Here is a 17268-nt window from a genome sequence, read left to right on the forward strand (position 1 = left end):
GGTGTCTCCCGAGAGAACCTCCGCTCGAAGGGGCCTGGTAAGCAGCTAAGGCCGCCACGTACACCTTCAGTGTGGAGTGGGATAACCCTGTGGAGAGACAGTCCTGCAGGAAATCCAGCACTGTACCAACCGGGCCATTAACTGGGTCCTGCTGGCGCTCTCCACACCAAGAGGTGAAAAGTTTCCACCTAGCGGCATATAACTTCCTCGTGGCGGGAGCTCTGGATTGGAGGATGGTCTCAACGACCTCAGTCGAGAGACCAGAATCTATGAGCTGGGCCCCCTCAGAGGCCAAGCCCACAGCCTCCATAGTTCTGGGCGGGGGTGAAGGATCGACCCACTCGCCTGAGAGAGTAGATCTCTCCTGATCGGTATCTCCAGGGGAGAGCCGTCGAGGAGAGACACTAGGTCCGCAAACCATAGTCGGGCCAGCCAGAACGGGGCTATTAGCAGAAGACTGAGCCCGTCCCGGCGAACCCTCTCCAGAACTCCCGGGAGCAGAGCGATCGGGGGAAAAGCGTACAAACGTGACCTCGGCCACAGATGTACCATCGCGTCCAACCCCAGTGGGGCTGGCAGGCTGAGAGAGAACCACAGTGGACACTGTGATGTCTCTCGGGAAGCAAATAGGTCTACCTCGGCACGACCAAAATGTTCCCATAGGAGCTCCACCACCTCGGGGTGAAGACTCCATTCCCCGGGCCTCGGCCCCTGCCTCGACAGGATGTCTGCCCCCTGATTTAAATACCCCGGGAGATAAATAGCTCTCAGAGAAAGAATTTTCCCCTGGGACCATAGAAGGATCTGACGTGCCAGTTTGTAAAGTGGGCGAGAACACAGATCCCCCTGATGGTTGAAATAAGAGACCACCGATGTGTTGTCTGACCGGACAAGAACATGGTGGCCCCTTAGGTCTGGGAGGAAATGTTTCAGAGCCTGAAACACTGCCAACATCTCTAGACAATTTATGTGCCATAGATGGTGACGGTCCTCCCACAGACCCTGAGCTGGGCGACCAATCATGATCGCCCCCCCACCCCGTGAGAGAGGCATCTGTCGTTAGCATAACGCGACGACAAGGAGCTCCCAACACAGGGCCTTGGGACAGAAACCGAGGATCTTTCCACATAACCAGGGCGCGATGACACCGTCGCGAACTCATGATCATGCGAAGCGGATTTCCCCTCGGGGAGAATCCCCTGGTTCTGAGCCACCACTGTAACGGTCTCATGTGCAGGAGGCCAAAAGGTATCACGTTGGACGCAGCTGCCATGAGACCTAACAGTCTCTGGAACTGTTTTACAGTGGATGACTGGCCTAGCTTGACCTGATCTACTGCGGCGAGAATCGAAGCAACACGAGCAGGTGACAACTGTGCCTGCATCGTCGTCGAATCCCACACTACACCGAGAAAAGTGGTTCTCTGTAATGGAGAAAGAACACTCTTCTTGGCGTTGCGCCTCAACCCCAACCTCTTGATGTGAGCAAGAACGACATCTCGATGCCGAACCGCCTGTTGTTCTGATTGAGCTAGAATTAATCAATCGTCTATATAGTTCAGAATACGGATGCCCTGCAGCCTCAGCGGGGCTATAGCCGCATCCATACACTTCGTGAACGTGCGGGGTGACAGTGCTAGGCCGAACGGAAGAACCTGTTATTGGTAAGCTTCGCCCCCGAAAGCGAACCTCAAGAACTTCCTGTGTTGAGGTAGGATAGATACGTGGAAGTAAGCGTCCTTTAGATCTATCGTGACGAACCAGTCCTCGGATCTGATTTGACACGATCTGCTTGAGAGTGAGCATCTTGAATTTGAGCTTCCCTACAGCGCGATTTAAGAGACGCAGATCTAGAAAGGGACGCAGCCCTCCATCTTTTTTCGGAAAGATGAAGAACTGGCTGTAGTATCCTAACTCCCTGCTGGGTGGAGGAACCCGCTCTATAGCTCCTTTCGCCAGGAACTCTACTAAGGGAACCAGCCTCTCGAGGCTGGCCTCTGGATGAACATCCCGAGTGACATACACAGCGCCCTGTAACGTACTGGCATGGAACAGCTGGTCTGGGCACTCCACAACCCTCCTCGGAGGGGGCGAGCGTCCCTCGGGAAATCGCTCGCCGAGTCTCTCTACGCCCTGTATAGGCAGGGTTAGTAGAGCAGACCCCTGAGGGCATCGGGAAAGACAGGGCACCGTGTTTTTGTGCAGTGAACTCAAGTCTTCCATGATGGGGACCACCCTCAGAGTCCTGACGTTCAGCACGTCAGGATTTTTTCGACGCGGCCTTCTTGGCGATAATGACTGTCCTCAGATCAGCCCTAACCCGAGAAGGTCGCGCTGGAGAGCGCCCCGCCTCGTCCCTCCAGTTTCTCTGCGGGGGGGCACGAGACGCGACACTCCGTTTCTGCTGCGCTCTTTTTGAAGTACTCGGCGGCTGGGACTGCCCTCGCTCAGCAGGCCCAGCGACACGCACTTTAAGGGGCATAAATTTCTGAAAAGCAGCCGCCTGTTTCTTCTCTTCCTGGAACCTCTCCGTGACAGAGTGAAGAGCGTCACCGAAGAGGCCCGCAGGCGAAACTGGAGCATTTAAAAGGAGAGTCTTATCTTTCTCCTTCATAGAGGTCTGACTCAACCACAAGTATCTCTCTGTGGCCACCATGCCATAGACCGGCCGATAGATTTAGCGGTCTCCTTGGTGGCCCGGAGAGTGAGATCAGCAGTCTGCCTGAGCTCATTAATCATATCCACAGAAATTTCACCCCCCTCACAAGCATCTTTAAGCAGGTCAGCCTGATAAGCCTGCATAATGGCCATAGTGTGTAGACATGCAGCCGCCTGACCCCGCCGCCGAGTAAGCCTTCCCCACTAACACAGAAGTATTTTTTAGTGGCTTAGAGGGCAGAGCCGGTGCTTTAAGTGAAGATGACGAAGCAGGAGAGAGATAGCTGGAGAGCGTCTCCTCTGCCTTCGGCATGGTCACGTACCCTGAAGCTTTTGCACCAAAAATGTTTCCATAAGCATTAGACTGGTTAGTATAAATTCTATTTGAAACAGGTCTAACCCAGGTCTTTGAAACCTCAGAGTGAAGATCTGGGAAGAATGGTAAGCACCGGCGAGAAGGCTGAGGACGTGCAGACAGAAGTCTATCATCTAATTTGCTTTCATTTCTAGACTCCTGCCTATCAGTTGGCCACTTTTTTTTTTTTTCGAATTTTTTTTTTTTTGTGCCCGAGATAACACATCTATCAGCCCCTCTTCAGCAGTATGCTGGAGTGACGAGTCAGTTTCTTCTGATGCAAAACTTTCGACATCGAGCTCCTCAGAACTGGATAATCTAAGTTCGACATCATGTGCCTCGACCCGGGCAGAAGTAACCGCCGCAGCGCGTGCTTCCAGAGCCGGGTGAGAGGCACTAGATCTCGCTGGAGATAGCTGAGATAGGGCGGAGCCCGTCTCAACGTCGCCAGTGAGATCCATCTGCGAGCCCCAAGACAAGCGCCGCCGCTCTGCCTCAACAGAAGCGGGACCCGAGCCTCGGGGAGCTAGCAGCAAACCACTCTCCTCGAAGAGTGATCGCCGCGAGCGCAGAGTTCTCAAGGGAAAACGCTCGCAATGCTCACAATCGACCCCCCTCGAGAGCCGACTGGGCATGCTGCAATCCCAAACAAGCAACACACAGCTGATGTGTATCCCTACCCGTGATGTATCGTGTACAGGGGGAAAAACACTTTCTATATTGCTCGCTCGTCACTGTGACACTCATATTGGGTTTTTTATATATATACGTATATGTATATAGTGAGAAACTCCTGTCTAAACAGACAAACACAATCGCTAGATTTCAGACACACACAGAGCTTGCTGAAGTAACAAAAAGCTGGCGTATTGTGTGCTCAGGGGATATTTATGGCTTCCTGGTCGATGACGTCACTCGCTATGACGCTCCATCTCTCCATTGACTGATTTCATTCATGCTTCAGACGCGTTATGCTGGAGGGCGTTCCCACTGCGATTACACGCAGCGGTAGTCCCTGAAGGGGAACTTTTATTTTGGATGCGATTAATCGTGTTTAATGTGACTGTTTCACACTCAGGAACAGACTCGTGGAAATTTCGCACTCAGTAACGGACTCACAGAGATTTCGCACTCAGGAACAGACTCTGGGATTTCGCACTCAGGAACGGACTCACAGAGATCTTGCACTCAGGAACAGACTTGGTTATTTCGCACTCAGGAACAGACTCGGGGATTTCGCACTCAGGAAAAGACTCGGGGATTTCGCACTCAGGAACGGACTAACAGAGATTTCACACTCAGGAAAAGACTCTGGGATTTCGCACTCAGGAACAGACTTGGTTATTTCACACTCAGGAACGGACTCATGGGGATTTCGCACTCAGGAGCAGAATTGGGGATTTTACACTCAGGAACAGACTCGGGGATATCGCACTCAGGAACAGAATCGGGGATTTTGCACTCAAGAACGGACTCACGGGGATTTTGCACTCTGGAACAGACTCAGGGATTTCGTACTCAGGAACGGACTCACGGAGATCTCGCACTCAGTAACGGACTCACGGACATCTCGCACTCAGCAACGGACTCGCGGGGATTTCACACTCAGGAACAGACTCGGGGATCTCGCACTCAGGAACGGACTCACGGAGATCTCACACTCAGGAACAGACTCAGGGATCTCGCACTCAGGAACAGACTCTGGGATCTCGCACTCAGGAACAGACTCACAGAGATCTCGCACTCAGGAACAGACTCAGGGATCTCGCACTCAGGAACGGACTCAAGGAGATCTCACACTCAGGAACAGACTCGGGGATCTCGCACTCAGGAACGGACTCACGGAGATCTCACACTCAGGAACAGACTCAGGGATCTCGCACTCAGGAAAAGACTCACGGAGATCTGACACTTAGGAACAGACTCAGGGATTTCACACTCAGGAAAGGACTTTGTGAGTCCTCACAAGGATTTCGCACTCAGGAACAGACTCTGGGATTTCACTCTCAGGAACAGACTCTGGGATTTCACACTCAGGAACAGGATCTATTTGCAGCAGTTTTATTAATCACAAACTGAAGCTAACAGAAATGCCCAGGATACTTTGGAATATAAAAAACAGGAACAGAATAACCAGGCTTACAGCAACGTCGAGAGACAACTAGAAGGGACCAAACTCAGGGTTAAATACACAGGCAAACGGGAGCTAACAAGATAATAGACGAGACACACCTGAACAGAAAACTGTAATCAAATCAGTAACTATGGAGACAAACAGGTGGGAAAAGAGTATGACTGAACTAATAGAAAAAACGGAGAAACCAAATAGGAACACAACACAATGAAAACCAAATGAAAGCAGAACATACTTGTGACACATATATAGGATACGACATGAGAAATGGAGAACAAAGGAGAACACCTTTACATGGGCTCATTTATGTTAACACACAACACTGGCAAGACACTGACTGAATGTTTGAGGTAAGGTGTATTATAAGTGATCTTGATTTGATTCATCCTGATTTTTTTATTTATTCATCTAACACAGAGTGCTTTGGGCACTTTAAGCGATCGTGTTTTACGAAGAGAGTCCTCATGCTCTGAATCAGATTCAGGGTCTCTGTGAGCCTTCTAAAGACAAATGATTGTGATGAATGCATCACACATGAAATACCCTCAGAATGACTGACTCATAAGTGTTCTCTTTTCTTCTGTACATTATGGGATGTCTGTACTCTAGATTCACTGCCAATGCAAACCCCTATGATTCATTTAAACACAAAACAGAGATTGAGAGAGTGACATATGAAAAGAGAGAATTGAAAATAGAAAGAACGTATATGGGAAACTTTTGATGCTTAGTTTAATTAACCCTTTGGCGATCAATAAAATGAGCATACAGTGTAAAAACTGAACAGCTTATCCTAAATGTTAATTAACTGCAGTCATTTCTCAGGGCCTCTGTGTGCTTTAAAGATATCGGACAGACTTATGATGACGCAATGTTCACTTAAAGAGATTTTTCTGTCATTTTCTAACCCATGTGTTGTTCAAAACGTGTATTATTTAGTTGTTCAGCCAAATGTCAGAGCTGCTATACCACATATGTCTATATTAAGTCCTCTAAAGTCATACGTGTTTGTGTGTTAAACTCAGTGTTGGGCAAGCTACTTAGAAAATGTAGTGAGCTAAGCTAGCAGTTACTCTACATTAAATGTAGCTTCACTACACTGAAGCCACCACCCTGGGAAATGTAGCAAGCTAAGCTACAGCAATATGGCAAAAGTAGTTTACTACATCTAAGCTACTTTTTCAAATTTAATTCCAAGTCAATGCTATCTCATTGATCAATAAAACTGTCAATCAAACATATAGGCAGGCATAATTTGTCAGTTCAATTGTTTATTCAACAACTGTTCCAAACCAATTTGTCAAAAAAAAAAAAACATAACTATATAATACCATATAACTATATAAACCTATAACAAAACCAGGTGTCAAGAGTGTGTGCATCTTTTTCCATTTCTCACGTGTAAGCCCAAGGATTGATATTGGTACGTGATGTCACACCATGAAGTTCATCGATCCATGACTGAAAACATCGCAAGCGTCATGGGTGCTTAGTGTGTGGTAAATGAATCCGCGCGTCTGAGCCATTCATTCACAGAGACACGCAACATGCATGATTCCTTTTTAAATAGTCTTTAAGCGGTTTAATATTCACAGACACCAGTCTATATCGCGATCTTATTTAAGTTTACTTACCTTCTTTTCATCCAAGATCTGACAAATTCCGTGAAATTCCGCGTTATACAGTAAATTTCGTTTTTATGCATGGATACTTCGATTCAGTCCATGTTTTCCGTATTGCGGTAACTTAATGAAATCATATGGCCGTATGGTTGCCAACCACCGTAAAACAAGAAGAAGAAGTCACCGTCACTAACTGATCCAGCATCAGTGATACTTAGCAGTTGTATTCCCGATTTGAGCTTGAGCTTTAGAAATGCTTGGGAAAATGTAACGTTAGCTTGTGTGGACGCTATCTTAGCTTCGCTACTGAAAAGCTATTTGATTCAGAAAACAGCGACGCTACCACCAGGCTACTGAGAAATGTACTTAAACTAGTAGCGTCACTACTTGTAGCGACGCTACTGCCCAACACTGGTTCAACTGTTTGAAGTTTAAACCGTTGTTTACTGATATAACCGCATACATTTAGTAAACTCGTATTTAGTATACTAGACCTTATGCGCCAGAGAAACAAGCGCGCAGCATCTTTAGAATATTGTCTTTTAACTTCCATTTTTGCGGCCGCACTGTATATTTCTATGGCATTGCAGTCGAGGAGTAATTGTAAAGTTAACGAAAGTTATCATGAGGATTGTAATGTTTAAAGCAGATGTTTTAACAAATATCAGTAGACCGGGAAGATTTTAAAACGAGCCGTTCATTCATAAATACGCAAGATCGCTGTGAAAATACAGACCGGAAGGCAAAAGACAACGAGCGCAGCGCTGATAGGGTCAATACTATATAACAAATCTCAACTACTTGATTGCTTGTATTGCTGCAGAATATAATTATATTACTGTACAGCTGTAACACTACAATTCACTGAAGCCTCACCTTATTTCTTTGTGTATTCCTCATTATGCTAATGTTTCACATTGTGACGTAGGTGTTTGTGAAAGTAATATCTGGACTTGGATCGAGGCGTTTTAGGAAGGTTCTTGCAGATCTTGTGCAAAAAGATACTTTACACACGGAAGGAAAAGGAAAACATTAACCCCTGAACTGTCACGTCCCGCTAGCAGGACACTTGGCACTCTTTTTTTATTGCCTTTTTTCATTTCATTTTAGTAATCATCATAAATTGGGTATCATTCGAAAGCTTACGAACTCAAAATTTATACAGTGAAAACCGTTTTTAAATTGTACGTTGCATTCTCATGGAAACGGTACTGTGATTTCTTATAGCGGGCTCCTTCCCTAATGGCCGGTGTCAGGTTTCATATTTCAAAATGTATTTTAACTACTTTATAATCAAAACCTTTTCTAATCTTGACAAAACACATATCGTCGAGTCTCGAGTTTCCATATTTTGTGATAAAAGTGATATTTGGACAGAAATGCATTAATTTGTTAGTGGAGAATGCATCAAAACAAAAATCAATGTGATGTGTGTGGTACACATTTCCGGTGGCTATTTTTGGCATTACGCCTAAACAAAATCTCGAAGGAACTTACATTTTTGTGATATCAATTTCAAATTTGGAATGTAACTTGGTTAGACGTATAGCTTTGGTTTTATTGTAATTTTTTAGTAAATATTATTTAGCAAAATATATATTTTATATAAAATACAAATATTTAGTACAGTACATTAGATTTATAGTAAATTTAAACTTCCATAATTTTTTTATGCTTTAATTTTTTAAGTGCTTTCATTTCAGCAATAATCTGCTAAGTGTCTCTGTTAAAATAAGACCAGGTATATATTCCAAAGAATTCTTGAATTACAACCATTTAAGTTTGGATAGTGAATTTTCACGTCTATTCTCAAACAGTTGACAGTTAAGGGGTTAAAAAGCATCATATGCAACCAAAATGAAGTCTTATTTGTCTCAGTTGTTGTTTTGTCACTGGAGCTGTGAAGCTCTGTTTGCAACGCAAATCTCCGGCAAAACCCACTCATCGATACTAATGTGGGTCTGATGTGAGAGAGTGTGTTTCTCCATCCATTCAGATTTCACAGGTTTGATACTTGCTCTCTTTCTTCACTCCTGCAATGAAACACTGGCCACATGCTTTATTTTGGCAAAAGCTAAACGACGAGTGACTTAACGGAACGGAAGAAATGATTTGACTTGTGAAACTGCCTGTAATGACTGTACCCTGACGACCGCGGTGTTTAAGTGGCGTTATGGCTCTGCTTCGGAAGTAATGAAGCGGCCATTACCTGTTTCTGGCCCATTTCTCCCATTTCTCCCAGTAACCGCAGTGCATTTACACCCCGACGCGTCCTCAAACACAGCGGTTGCCATGGCGATGACCAAACCACAGGATCTCATCAGGTGAGGAACATTGCTTTAGAAAATAACACACATGATATGTCCAATAAATCTTGTCTGTCCCACTCTCCTATAAACACACTCATTTTATCCTTCTTCCCGCCATATAAAAGAGTTAGTAGGATCTCACAAGCCTCAAAACACTGCTTCTCTTTACAGTCATCCAGATTTATGGGTCATTTGATGCTTATGGTCACATTATGATCTGAGTGCTACTGACTGATGATATCATAAATGTGTTTAATGTAGTTTGTGGCCAAAGGACAGTTTTCTCATATTTTTTTTATTTTGGGGGATTTCATTGTAATGCACAATACTCACCAAAGACACATACCCAACGTGTGTGTTTGTTTGTGTGTGTGTGTGTGTGTGTGTGTGTGTGTGTGTGTGTGTGTGTGTGTGTGTGTGTGTGTGTGTGTGTGTGTGTGTGTGTGTGTGTGTGACTGTGTCTGTGTATGTATCTGTGTGTGTTTAACCCCTTCATTGTAGAGTGCTTTTTCCTGGCATTATTGATTTTAATTATTTTGATTTTATTATTGAATTATTGATTTTATTTCAGAAATTTCCCTAAATTTGCTCTGTCACTCTAACACCAGTTCATGTGTGTGTTTATGAGTGTGTGTGTGTTTTGTGCATTAACATAGCAAGTGGGACAAAGGTCATTAGGTTTCATACTATTCTGATAAAATAAAATGAATCAAATAAAATGCTAAAATATCAGATCCAGATGACCGACAGAACCGGAGGGCCGGGAGAAACACAGATGGACACAGTAGTGGACAGATATCAGAGCTCAGAAGACTTTATGCCACACTCATGTGAACAGTAGTGGATTTCTGTAGTCTGTCCTCGTCTTAAAGATGTCAAGAGGCTCGAATGTGGGAATCCTGAGATCTGAAAAACTACTTGCCACACTTACTGTTGGAAAGGCTGAGTCATGTGCGCATGCGCTACTTACGTTCAGTCATCATCAGCACAGAGCGGGACTGTACAAGCAAGACTGTTGCTGCGTTCCAAACCGCATACTTCCCTACTATTTAGTATGGGAAAAGAGTAGGCGAGCGAAAAAGTATGTATTAATCCAAAAGAGTAGGCGAGAATTACCTGGGTGACGTACCAATTATCGCGAGATTTGGACATAAGTGCGTTCGAATGTGCCTACCAACTTTCCTGCGAGTCTTATTGGGCGTCGCCATGACACACGATACTTCCTGTTGCCGGTATCTAAGTTCCGGTTTAGCCTTAGCAGGGAGACAGACGACAGCAATGAAGCTAGCAAACAAGGGACACTACTCGCGGCACAAACAAAAGGAGGAAAACTGATTACTTATAAATATTAAATGTGACAGACTACGCAATGGCTCCTTGTGGCTCAACGTGTGCCGTTGTCGGGTGCACAAACAACACGCGAAAACTGAAGGACTTTATGAACGGGATCTGTTTCCAACATAAACGGACCCGCTTGACCTGTTGCCCAGCACCCTACGCACTCCATTCAATGCCGAAGGACGAGACAAAAACAAGAGAATGGTTAGCGGCCCTAAAGCTAAAAAATCCACCGAAGAGAGTTTATGTCTGTTCTTACCATTTCATCGACCACAAACCAACGGAGCTTCATCCGAATCCGGAGTTATTCCTGTGTTATGAACGACAGCCAGTTAAGAAAAGGCGAAAACTCATCAGGTGCCAGGATAACTTGGAGGTAGCACTACAAGCTAACAGTCAGACATCAGCTTCGACCAGCAATACTGAAGTGCAGCACGAACAGGAAGAGTCTCGTAAGTAATTTGTGTGACATCTTTATATTATATATTTTTTTAATTGCCCAAATGTAACCTAATGCTGCCGCACTGCTGCGCTCAAGTTGGCTAAGTGTTGTGATGGTTCAATAAAGTAGGCTATCTATCTATCTTTTCTGGGTTTCCAATTTAACTTACCCAGTTTGTGTTTAAATTGCTTACATAGATTACAGCGCATGCACCCACTTCCACTCTGACACAACTCCGGAGGTTTCATTCTTGGATGAGCGGCAAACATCCACAACCCATGAGGATGGTAAGTTAGCCTAATACATTGTTTGTTGTTCAGTTAGATTCTAACCTGTATTATGCAAAGCTATGTTGGTCAACTAGGTCAACCAGAGATGATAATGATTTGTCTAGATGGAGGCTATAACGTTTTTTTAAATAAATAAATACATAAATAAATACATAGATTAATAAATAAATAAGGTTTAGGCACCCTTGGTAATTCAGTTTATCATCTGCTGGGTGATTTTGAAGCAGTAACTTCCTTCGGATATTTTGTTTACAAATAGTGACATTTGAGATATGAAATTGCATTTATAGAATCAACTTCAACAATGTTATATAATAACAATACTACAATAGTAGGTGCAAAAGTTACAACAGCCTGTAGATGCTTCCTCTGGTCTCAGTGCTTAGTCCCTGGTGTCTGCACAGAAGATAAACTGAAATCTTAGTAATGAACAGGGGTGCCTAAACTTTTACATAAAACTGTAAGTAGTATTGGTATAGCTATAGATAACATGACTTAACTTGCCACCTGCTACTGAAGTAGTAGAGCTCAACATTAGGCCTGAAACCTGATTTTGATTTTCATTGTCAACTTAGATTGCAGTGGGGACACCTCTTCTGACACAACCATCAGGACAGCAACCAAGTGTTCGATACAGACCCAGTGGGAAGACCCTGCCTTACTGCATCATGGTTATGCGAAGCTGGCCACCAACACTAAAGAAGTCCATCATCAAGCAACACAGTGCAGTGTGGCGCATAATATTCTTCTCAATGATTCAGACTCATTACTGTACACTGGCATTCCACTTCAAACATTTAATACTCTTGTTTCGGTGCTTGAACAGTTTGCGGGGTCTTTTAAAATGTCTCTTTAAAAAAGAGACCAAGTCCTCCTAACATTAATGAAATTAAGATTGAACCTCATGATTGGTGATCTGAGCAGACGGTTCTTCATATCAGAGAGCTTGTCAAGTAAGATTATATCTTACTGGATTGACAAATTGGAGGAAGTTACAAGAAACCTCATCCCTTGGCTTCCTCGGGAAACTATTCGGGCGACTATGCCACAAGCTTTTAAAACTAAATACCCCAACACAACATGCATTTTGGATTGTAGCGAAAGCCTGTTACAAAAACCAAAAAACCTAGACTCAAGAGGAGAGTCCTATAGCCATTATTATTCCCATAATACAGTTAAGTACCTTGTAAGTATTGCTCCATGTGGATTGATAATGTTTGTCTCTGCAGCTTATGGTGGACGCTGTAGTGACAAGTTTATTACTATGGACTCTGGGATTCTGGAGTACTTACAACCGGGTGATGAGGTCATGGCAGACCGTGGATTCACAATTAGAGACATACTCTTCGAAAGGAAAGTTAACCTAGTCATACCCTCGTTCACAAAAAAAGGTGCACAACTCACTGAAGAACAGGTCACTTCCACTAGAAGAATTGCAAATGTTAGAATACACGTGGAAAGGGCCATCAGACGCCTAAAGGTTTTTAAAATCTTATCACAAGTAGTGCCTATTTCCCTGGTCCCAAAAGTAGACAAAATTCTACGTATATGTTCTGCCCTTGTGAATTTGCGGGGTGATCTCATTCGTGACGGCGAACAATAGGTCACTTCATGCATTAAAAAAAAAAAAAACTAACGGGGAGAGTTCAGTGCAGCTTCAAATGAACTCCAGAATTGTAATGTAGAGGTAATGAAATCACATTTAATATTTGTAATTGTTGAAATGTTGTCCATGTCAGACATTGTCAGTATACATTTGATTATTTTTTTATCAACATGGAATTAAGTGAGTTGTAATAAACATGAATTAACATTTCATTGCTGTAAATTGAATTATTTTCAACAGTGGGCACTAACAATGGCACTTGGTCACATTTGTCTTTCCTTACTCTCTCTTTACATTTTCCTCACAATTTCAGTGTATCTCCCATCAAACTTAAGCCGCCCCTCAGCAAATTCATCAACAAGTTGAGGCAGCATGGATGAGAAGTAGAATGCTCTCAACCGTTTCACCTGTTCTGTGACAAACAGCTCATCAAATGGTACACTAAATACCAAACTCTCATCTGGTGTCCAGATCATCAGTCTGGCTGTCTTGAGACCTGTGCAAAACATTCCTAGTTGGACTTGCATGTAATAGCCCCGGCTACCAGTTTTCTGAACCTCAAGTTTTCCATCCACTACCTTAAAATCACTGAATCTCTAAGATAACAGTTCACTGAGTGTCTGGTGATTTTTATTTGGGACGGGGCATTTAATCTCTAAGAGCTCACAGGAGTTGATGATTCCATCCGGACTTGCTGATAACCATGGCTCTGCCCCACATACAATTGTGCCTGTGTGTGTTATGTTCATTCCCTGTTCTTTCAATTGGTTGCAAGCTGTTTCTTCATTTTCTTTCCCATAATTAGTGGCATAGTTACCACGAAAGCTGGGGTAAAAGTGCTCACACAAAAACTTTTCACTATTTGTGCCTGCACGTACAGGCACCTTCTTTGCTGAACTGGCTGTGATTCTAAGTTTCCTAGAACTGTGCCACAGATCAGATGCACTCTGCCCCCTCGTCTCAAGTTCTAGTGTATCAGCTTGTTTGCCATCCATACTAACATAAGCCTGGTAGAATTTTTGGCATTTCACACAACTCAGATCATTGTCATGATTTTGATGTGACAAAATTGTTAAATCATTGATGGTTCCCTGTTCTTTTGAACTCCCCTTTTGTTCTGCTGATGGAGTGGCATTGTAACACTTTTCCAGTAGTGTATTCTTGAGAAGAAATAGAGGTTTTGTTAGAGATTTGTCCACACTCTCTCTAAAGTCTTTGTGGGACTGATACTGTGGTGTGTTTGGGAGCTGACTGCCAACTGCCCTAGTCTCTTCCTCATACTCATCCTCTGCCTTGTGGTGCCTAAAATGAATCTGGCTCAGACGCTTGGGCTGAAGGTTCTTGGATGTTCCTTCATTCCATCTCCGCTGTGTGTCAGTACATGCAAGCCCTGTCTTTCCACTAACCACTGCATTCTGGACCTGAATCAGCCATAACATAATGTTGATGACATTTTTGTACATTAACGGCATTGCACACTACAGTAGGCTACTGCATAAATTCAATATTTCGAACACAGACATTGTCCTGCACTTTACTTAGAATAAAAACTGCAGTTAAGCTGTTTTTGTAAGGGGTATTCTTTATTGTTTTCAATAATTTACAGATTTAATGTGTAGCAAGATCGCTCTAACAGCCTATACCTACCTTCCAAATGACAGCTGCTGCATGGCTACAAGATTTTCCTAGCCCTGCAATGCATGAACAGTCGACTGTTTCGATTATACCAATCGGCCTCGTCATTATCCAAGCAAGTTGTTTGGGCTTGTTGATGCTCTGACTCGGCTCGACCTCAGCCTTAAGGAAGATGAACTCGTCGTATTTTGTACACAGTATTTTTCCAATTTTGTTGCTGTGTAGATAGTTGTAAGCCTCTGTGCTCTTATAATTTCGTAGTGTCTCACCATCAACACCCTCACTAAGCACGAAATAGTTAACGATATCCACATAGCTAACGTCTGGCCACAATTTCATATCGTCTACCCATTCCGTTAAGGTAGACGGATGGGGCACTTTAACTGTTCTATCGCCAGTTCTCGTAAGATAGTCAGGTCCATGGGACCATCTGTGAGATGTGCTCATTTTGCCAGCGGCGTTGTTGTAAGAGTATAGCACTTCTACTCCTAAATACTAATAGCGTTTAGCTGATAGCAGCAGCTACAGGCTAATGTAAACAGGAAGTTTGATACCGGCTTGTTCTAAGCATTCTACGTTACCATAGCGATTCATGGAAAGGTCAAAGTTCGGGAAAGTTGTGGATATAGTAGGCGAAAACAGTACGTGAAGGAAGCAGTACGTTCGAAACATCAGTATTCATAAAAGAGTAGGGGAGAAGTTCCCGGATGGCTTACTGCTTCCGGCCCGATTTTTGAGTGCTCAACCGATGGATACTCTTCTATCCCAGGAGGCCACGCGAGAGCATACGTCATTATCAAACATCACGGAGATCAGCGACGCCGGGGGTTTTCAAATGTGAGTAAACACGGTTCCTTTTGTGTTAAACTACAATAGAGTAGACGTTTTAACTGTTGAAGGTGTAAAGTAGTTAGACAGTATAGTATAGTTGTGATTTTGCTGTAAAAACATGTTTTGTATAGCTAGCTAACAGGGGAGCTCTAAGCACACGTAACGTCTCTAAAGTGGATTTACATAACCATATACATCTTAAACACGCTTATTTAAAATGTCTATTTACATCTGAAAGGAAAATATTGTAAGTATTGACATATTGCAGATGAGCACATCACAACATGAAAAAGACATCTGAGTGATGTATGTGTGGCATTATCATAGGATAGGATAACGTTAATTCACTGTTGTCAACAGTGTTGACATTAGACACATGTGCTGTAAATAAGGTAAATAAACAAATCTATAAAGTAACTAAACATGTTTTTATTCAGACTGGTGTGAGCACTGAGGATGAGGAGCCCAGAGCTGAATCCTGGAAACGGTGCCATGGATGAGACTGTCATAAGATCTCTCCATCTGCCCTTATCGCCTCAGATTGTGAAGCGCAGCGCAGCAACAAGCTCCGGCACGAAGGCACGGTCACCTCTGGTGAATTCATCAGAATAAAGCCGCAGAATGGGAACCGCTGTGTTGAGATGGCAGTAGGATGTGGGCTTCAGCGCCCAAATACATGCTTGTAGTTTGAATAAAGATTTGTTTCATGTGCATGCATTTGTTTATTGTGTGATGGTTACTTTTATTTGTTCTTTTACTCATTTATTCATGTTTCTTATTGTTGTCAGTTTATAAATATAATTATTTAATGTATGCATTAATTCATTGCTTGACTGACAATTGAGATGTTCACGTGTATTCATGCATAACTCATATGACAAAACAAATTACATTTTGCTTGTTTCATTAAATTATATCATTTTTAGTATATAAAAAAAGTAATATAATTAAGTATCAGTGTTGGGAGTAACGCGTTACAAAAGTAATGCATTACAGTAACATATTACTTTTTGCTGTAACGCAGTAGTGTAAGGCATTACTAATACATTTTCAGTAATATTTTACTCGGTACATGTTCAGTATGCTTGCGTTACAACAGACTTTTAGTTTCAATTGTAAAACAAACAACAACAAAAAACAGCAAGACCGCGAGACATTAACGAATGAAAAATGCAAGTAGGCTAAATTACCTGTTCGTGGTCAGTCAATAGCCGCGTGTGGTGTCCAAGTCTGTAAATAAAGACTAAATGGCAGCGTCGTCTGATATATTTGTATAGCGATTTATTTTTTACAGGAGTGCCGTGAGGTATGATTTCGGCCTCTGTGCTCGCGCAGGCCAGAGGAAAAGCGGCTAATGGTGAAGATGGCATGAAGAAGACTACATTCGCGAGATGGAAGTACGCGCATTAGGCTATTCGTTCTGTGTTTTCTTTCTAAACAGTTAGGCTATGTTTATGTTGTATTTTTCATGTTTTCATCACGCAATCATGTTTTTGATGCGGTGGTGACGCGTTCATGTAAGAGCGGCGGCGCTGCCGATAAAGCACCTAAAAGCTGTCACAAAGAACTGGCAAAAGCAATGATTATGAATATGTCAAATATAGCAAGGAGACATGTTGATTGTTTATTAATAAAGTCGAGATGAAGTTGACGATGCTGACTCGCGATCTTCGCAGTAGGCTAGTGAATGCACCAGAGAGAAATGCACATTTCATTTCATAAGCAGAGAGCAGTCTGTTTTCTTTCGTTTTGAATTGTTCTGTTTACAAGTAGACATTTCAATATAGATATATTTTTCAGGTCCGTGAATAGGCTACCTTATACACTGAGTTTCGGTTCATTTATGAGACGCGCTCCAGTTCCGGAGCCGGCACCTCCGTGTCAAGATTATAATTGTCTGCTATATTTAGCCTGTTTCTTATTTATTAAATCCATGCAATTGGTTGATGAAACATTGATTAAAATTAAGATACAATTAATACAAAATGAAATTCACTTTAAAGAAAGGCTTTGTGTGTGTAAGGTCTGAAAGTTTTAAAGCAGTCTTTT

The 17268-nt window shown here is 43.1% G+C and overlaps 1 long non-coding RNA gene across 1 annotated transcript; it reads left to right on the top strand.

The window, feature by feature from the left end:
- Positions 1-10286: 10286 nt before the first annotated feature.
- LOC143746162 (uncharacterized) lies at positions 10287-11982 on the top strand. Its single transcript, XR_013206457.1, has 3 exons — positions 10287-10867; positions 11055-11144; positions 11723-11982. It is a non-coding gene; the product is annotated as an uncharacterized LOC143746162 (long non-coding RNA).
- The last annotated feature ends 5286 nt before the right edge of the window (positions 11983-17268 follow it).

The sequence above is a fragment of the Siphateles boraxobius genome, unplaced genomic scaffold, assembly GCF_051911475.1.
Source record: "Siphateles boraxobius isolate OS27281-9 unplaced genomic scaffold, OSU_SipBor_1 212, whole genome shotgun sequence".
NCBI classification, from domain to species: Eukaryota; Metazoa; Chordata; class Actinopteri; order Cypriniformes; family Leuciscidae; genus Siphateles; species Siphateles boraxobius.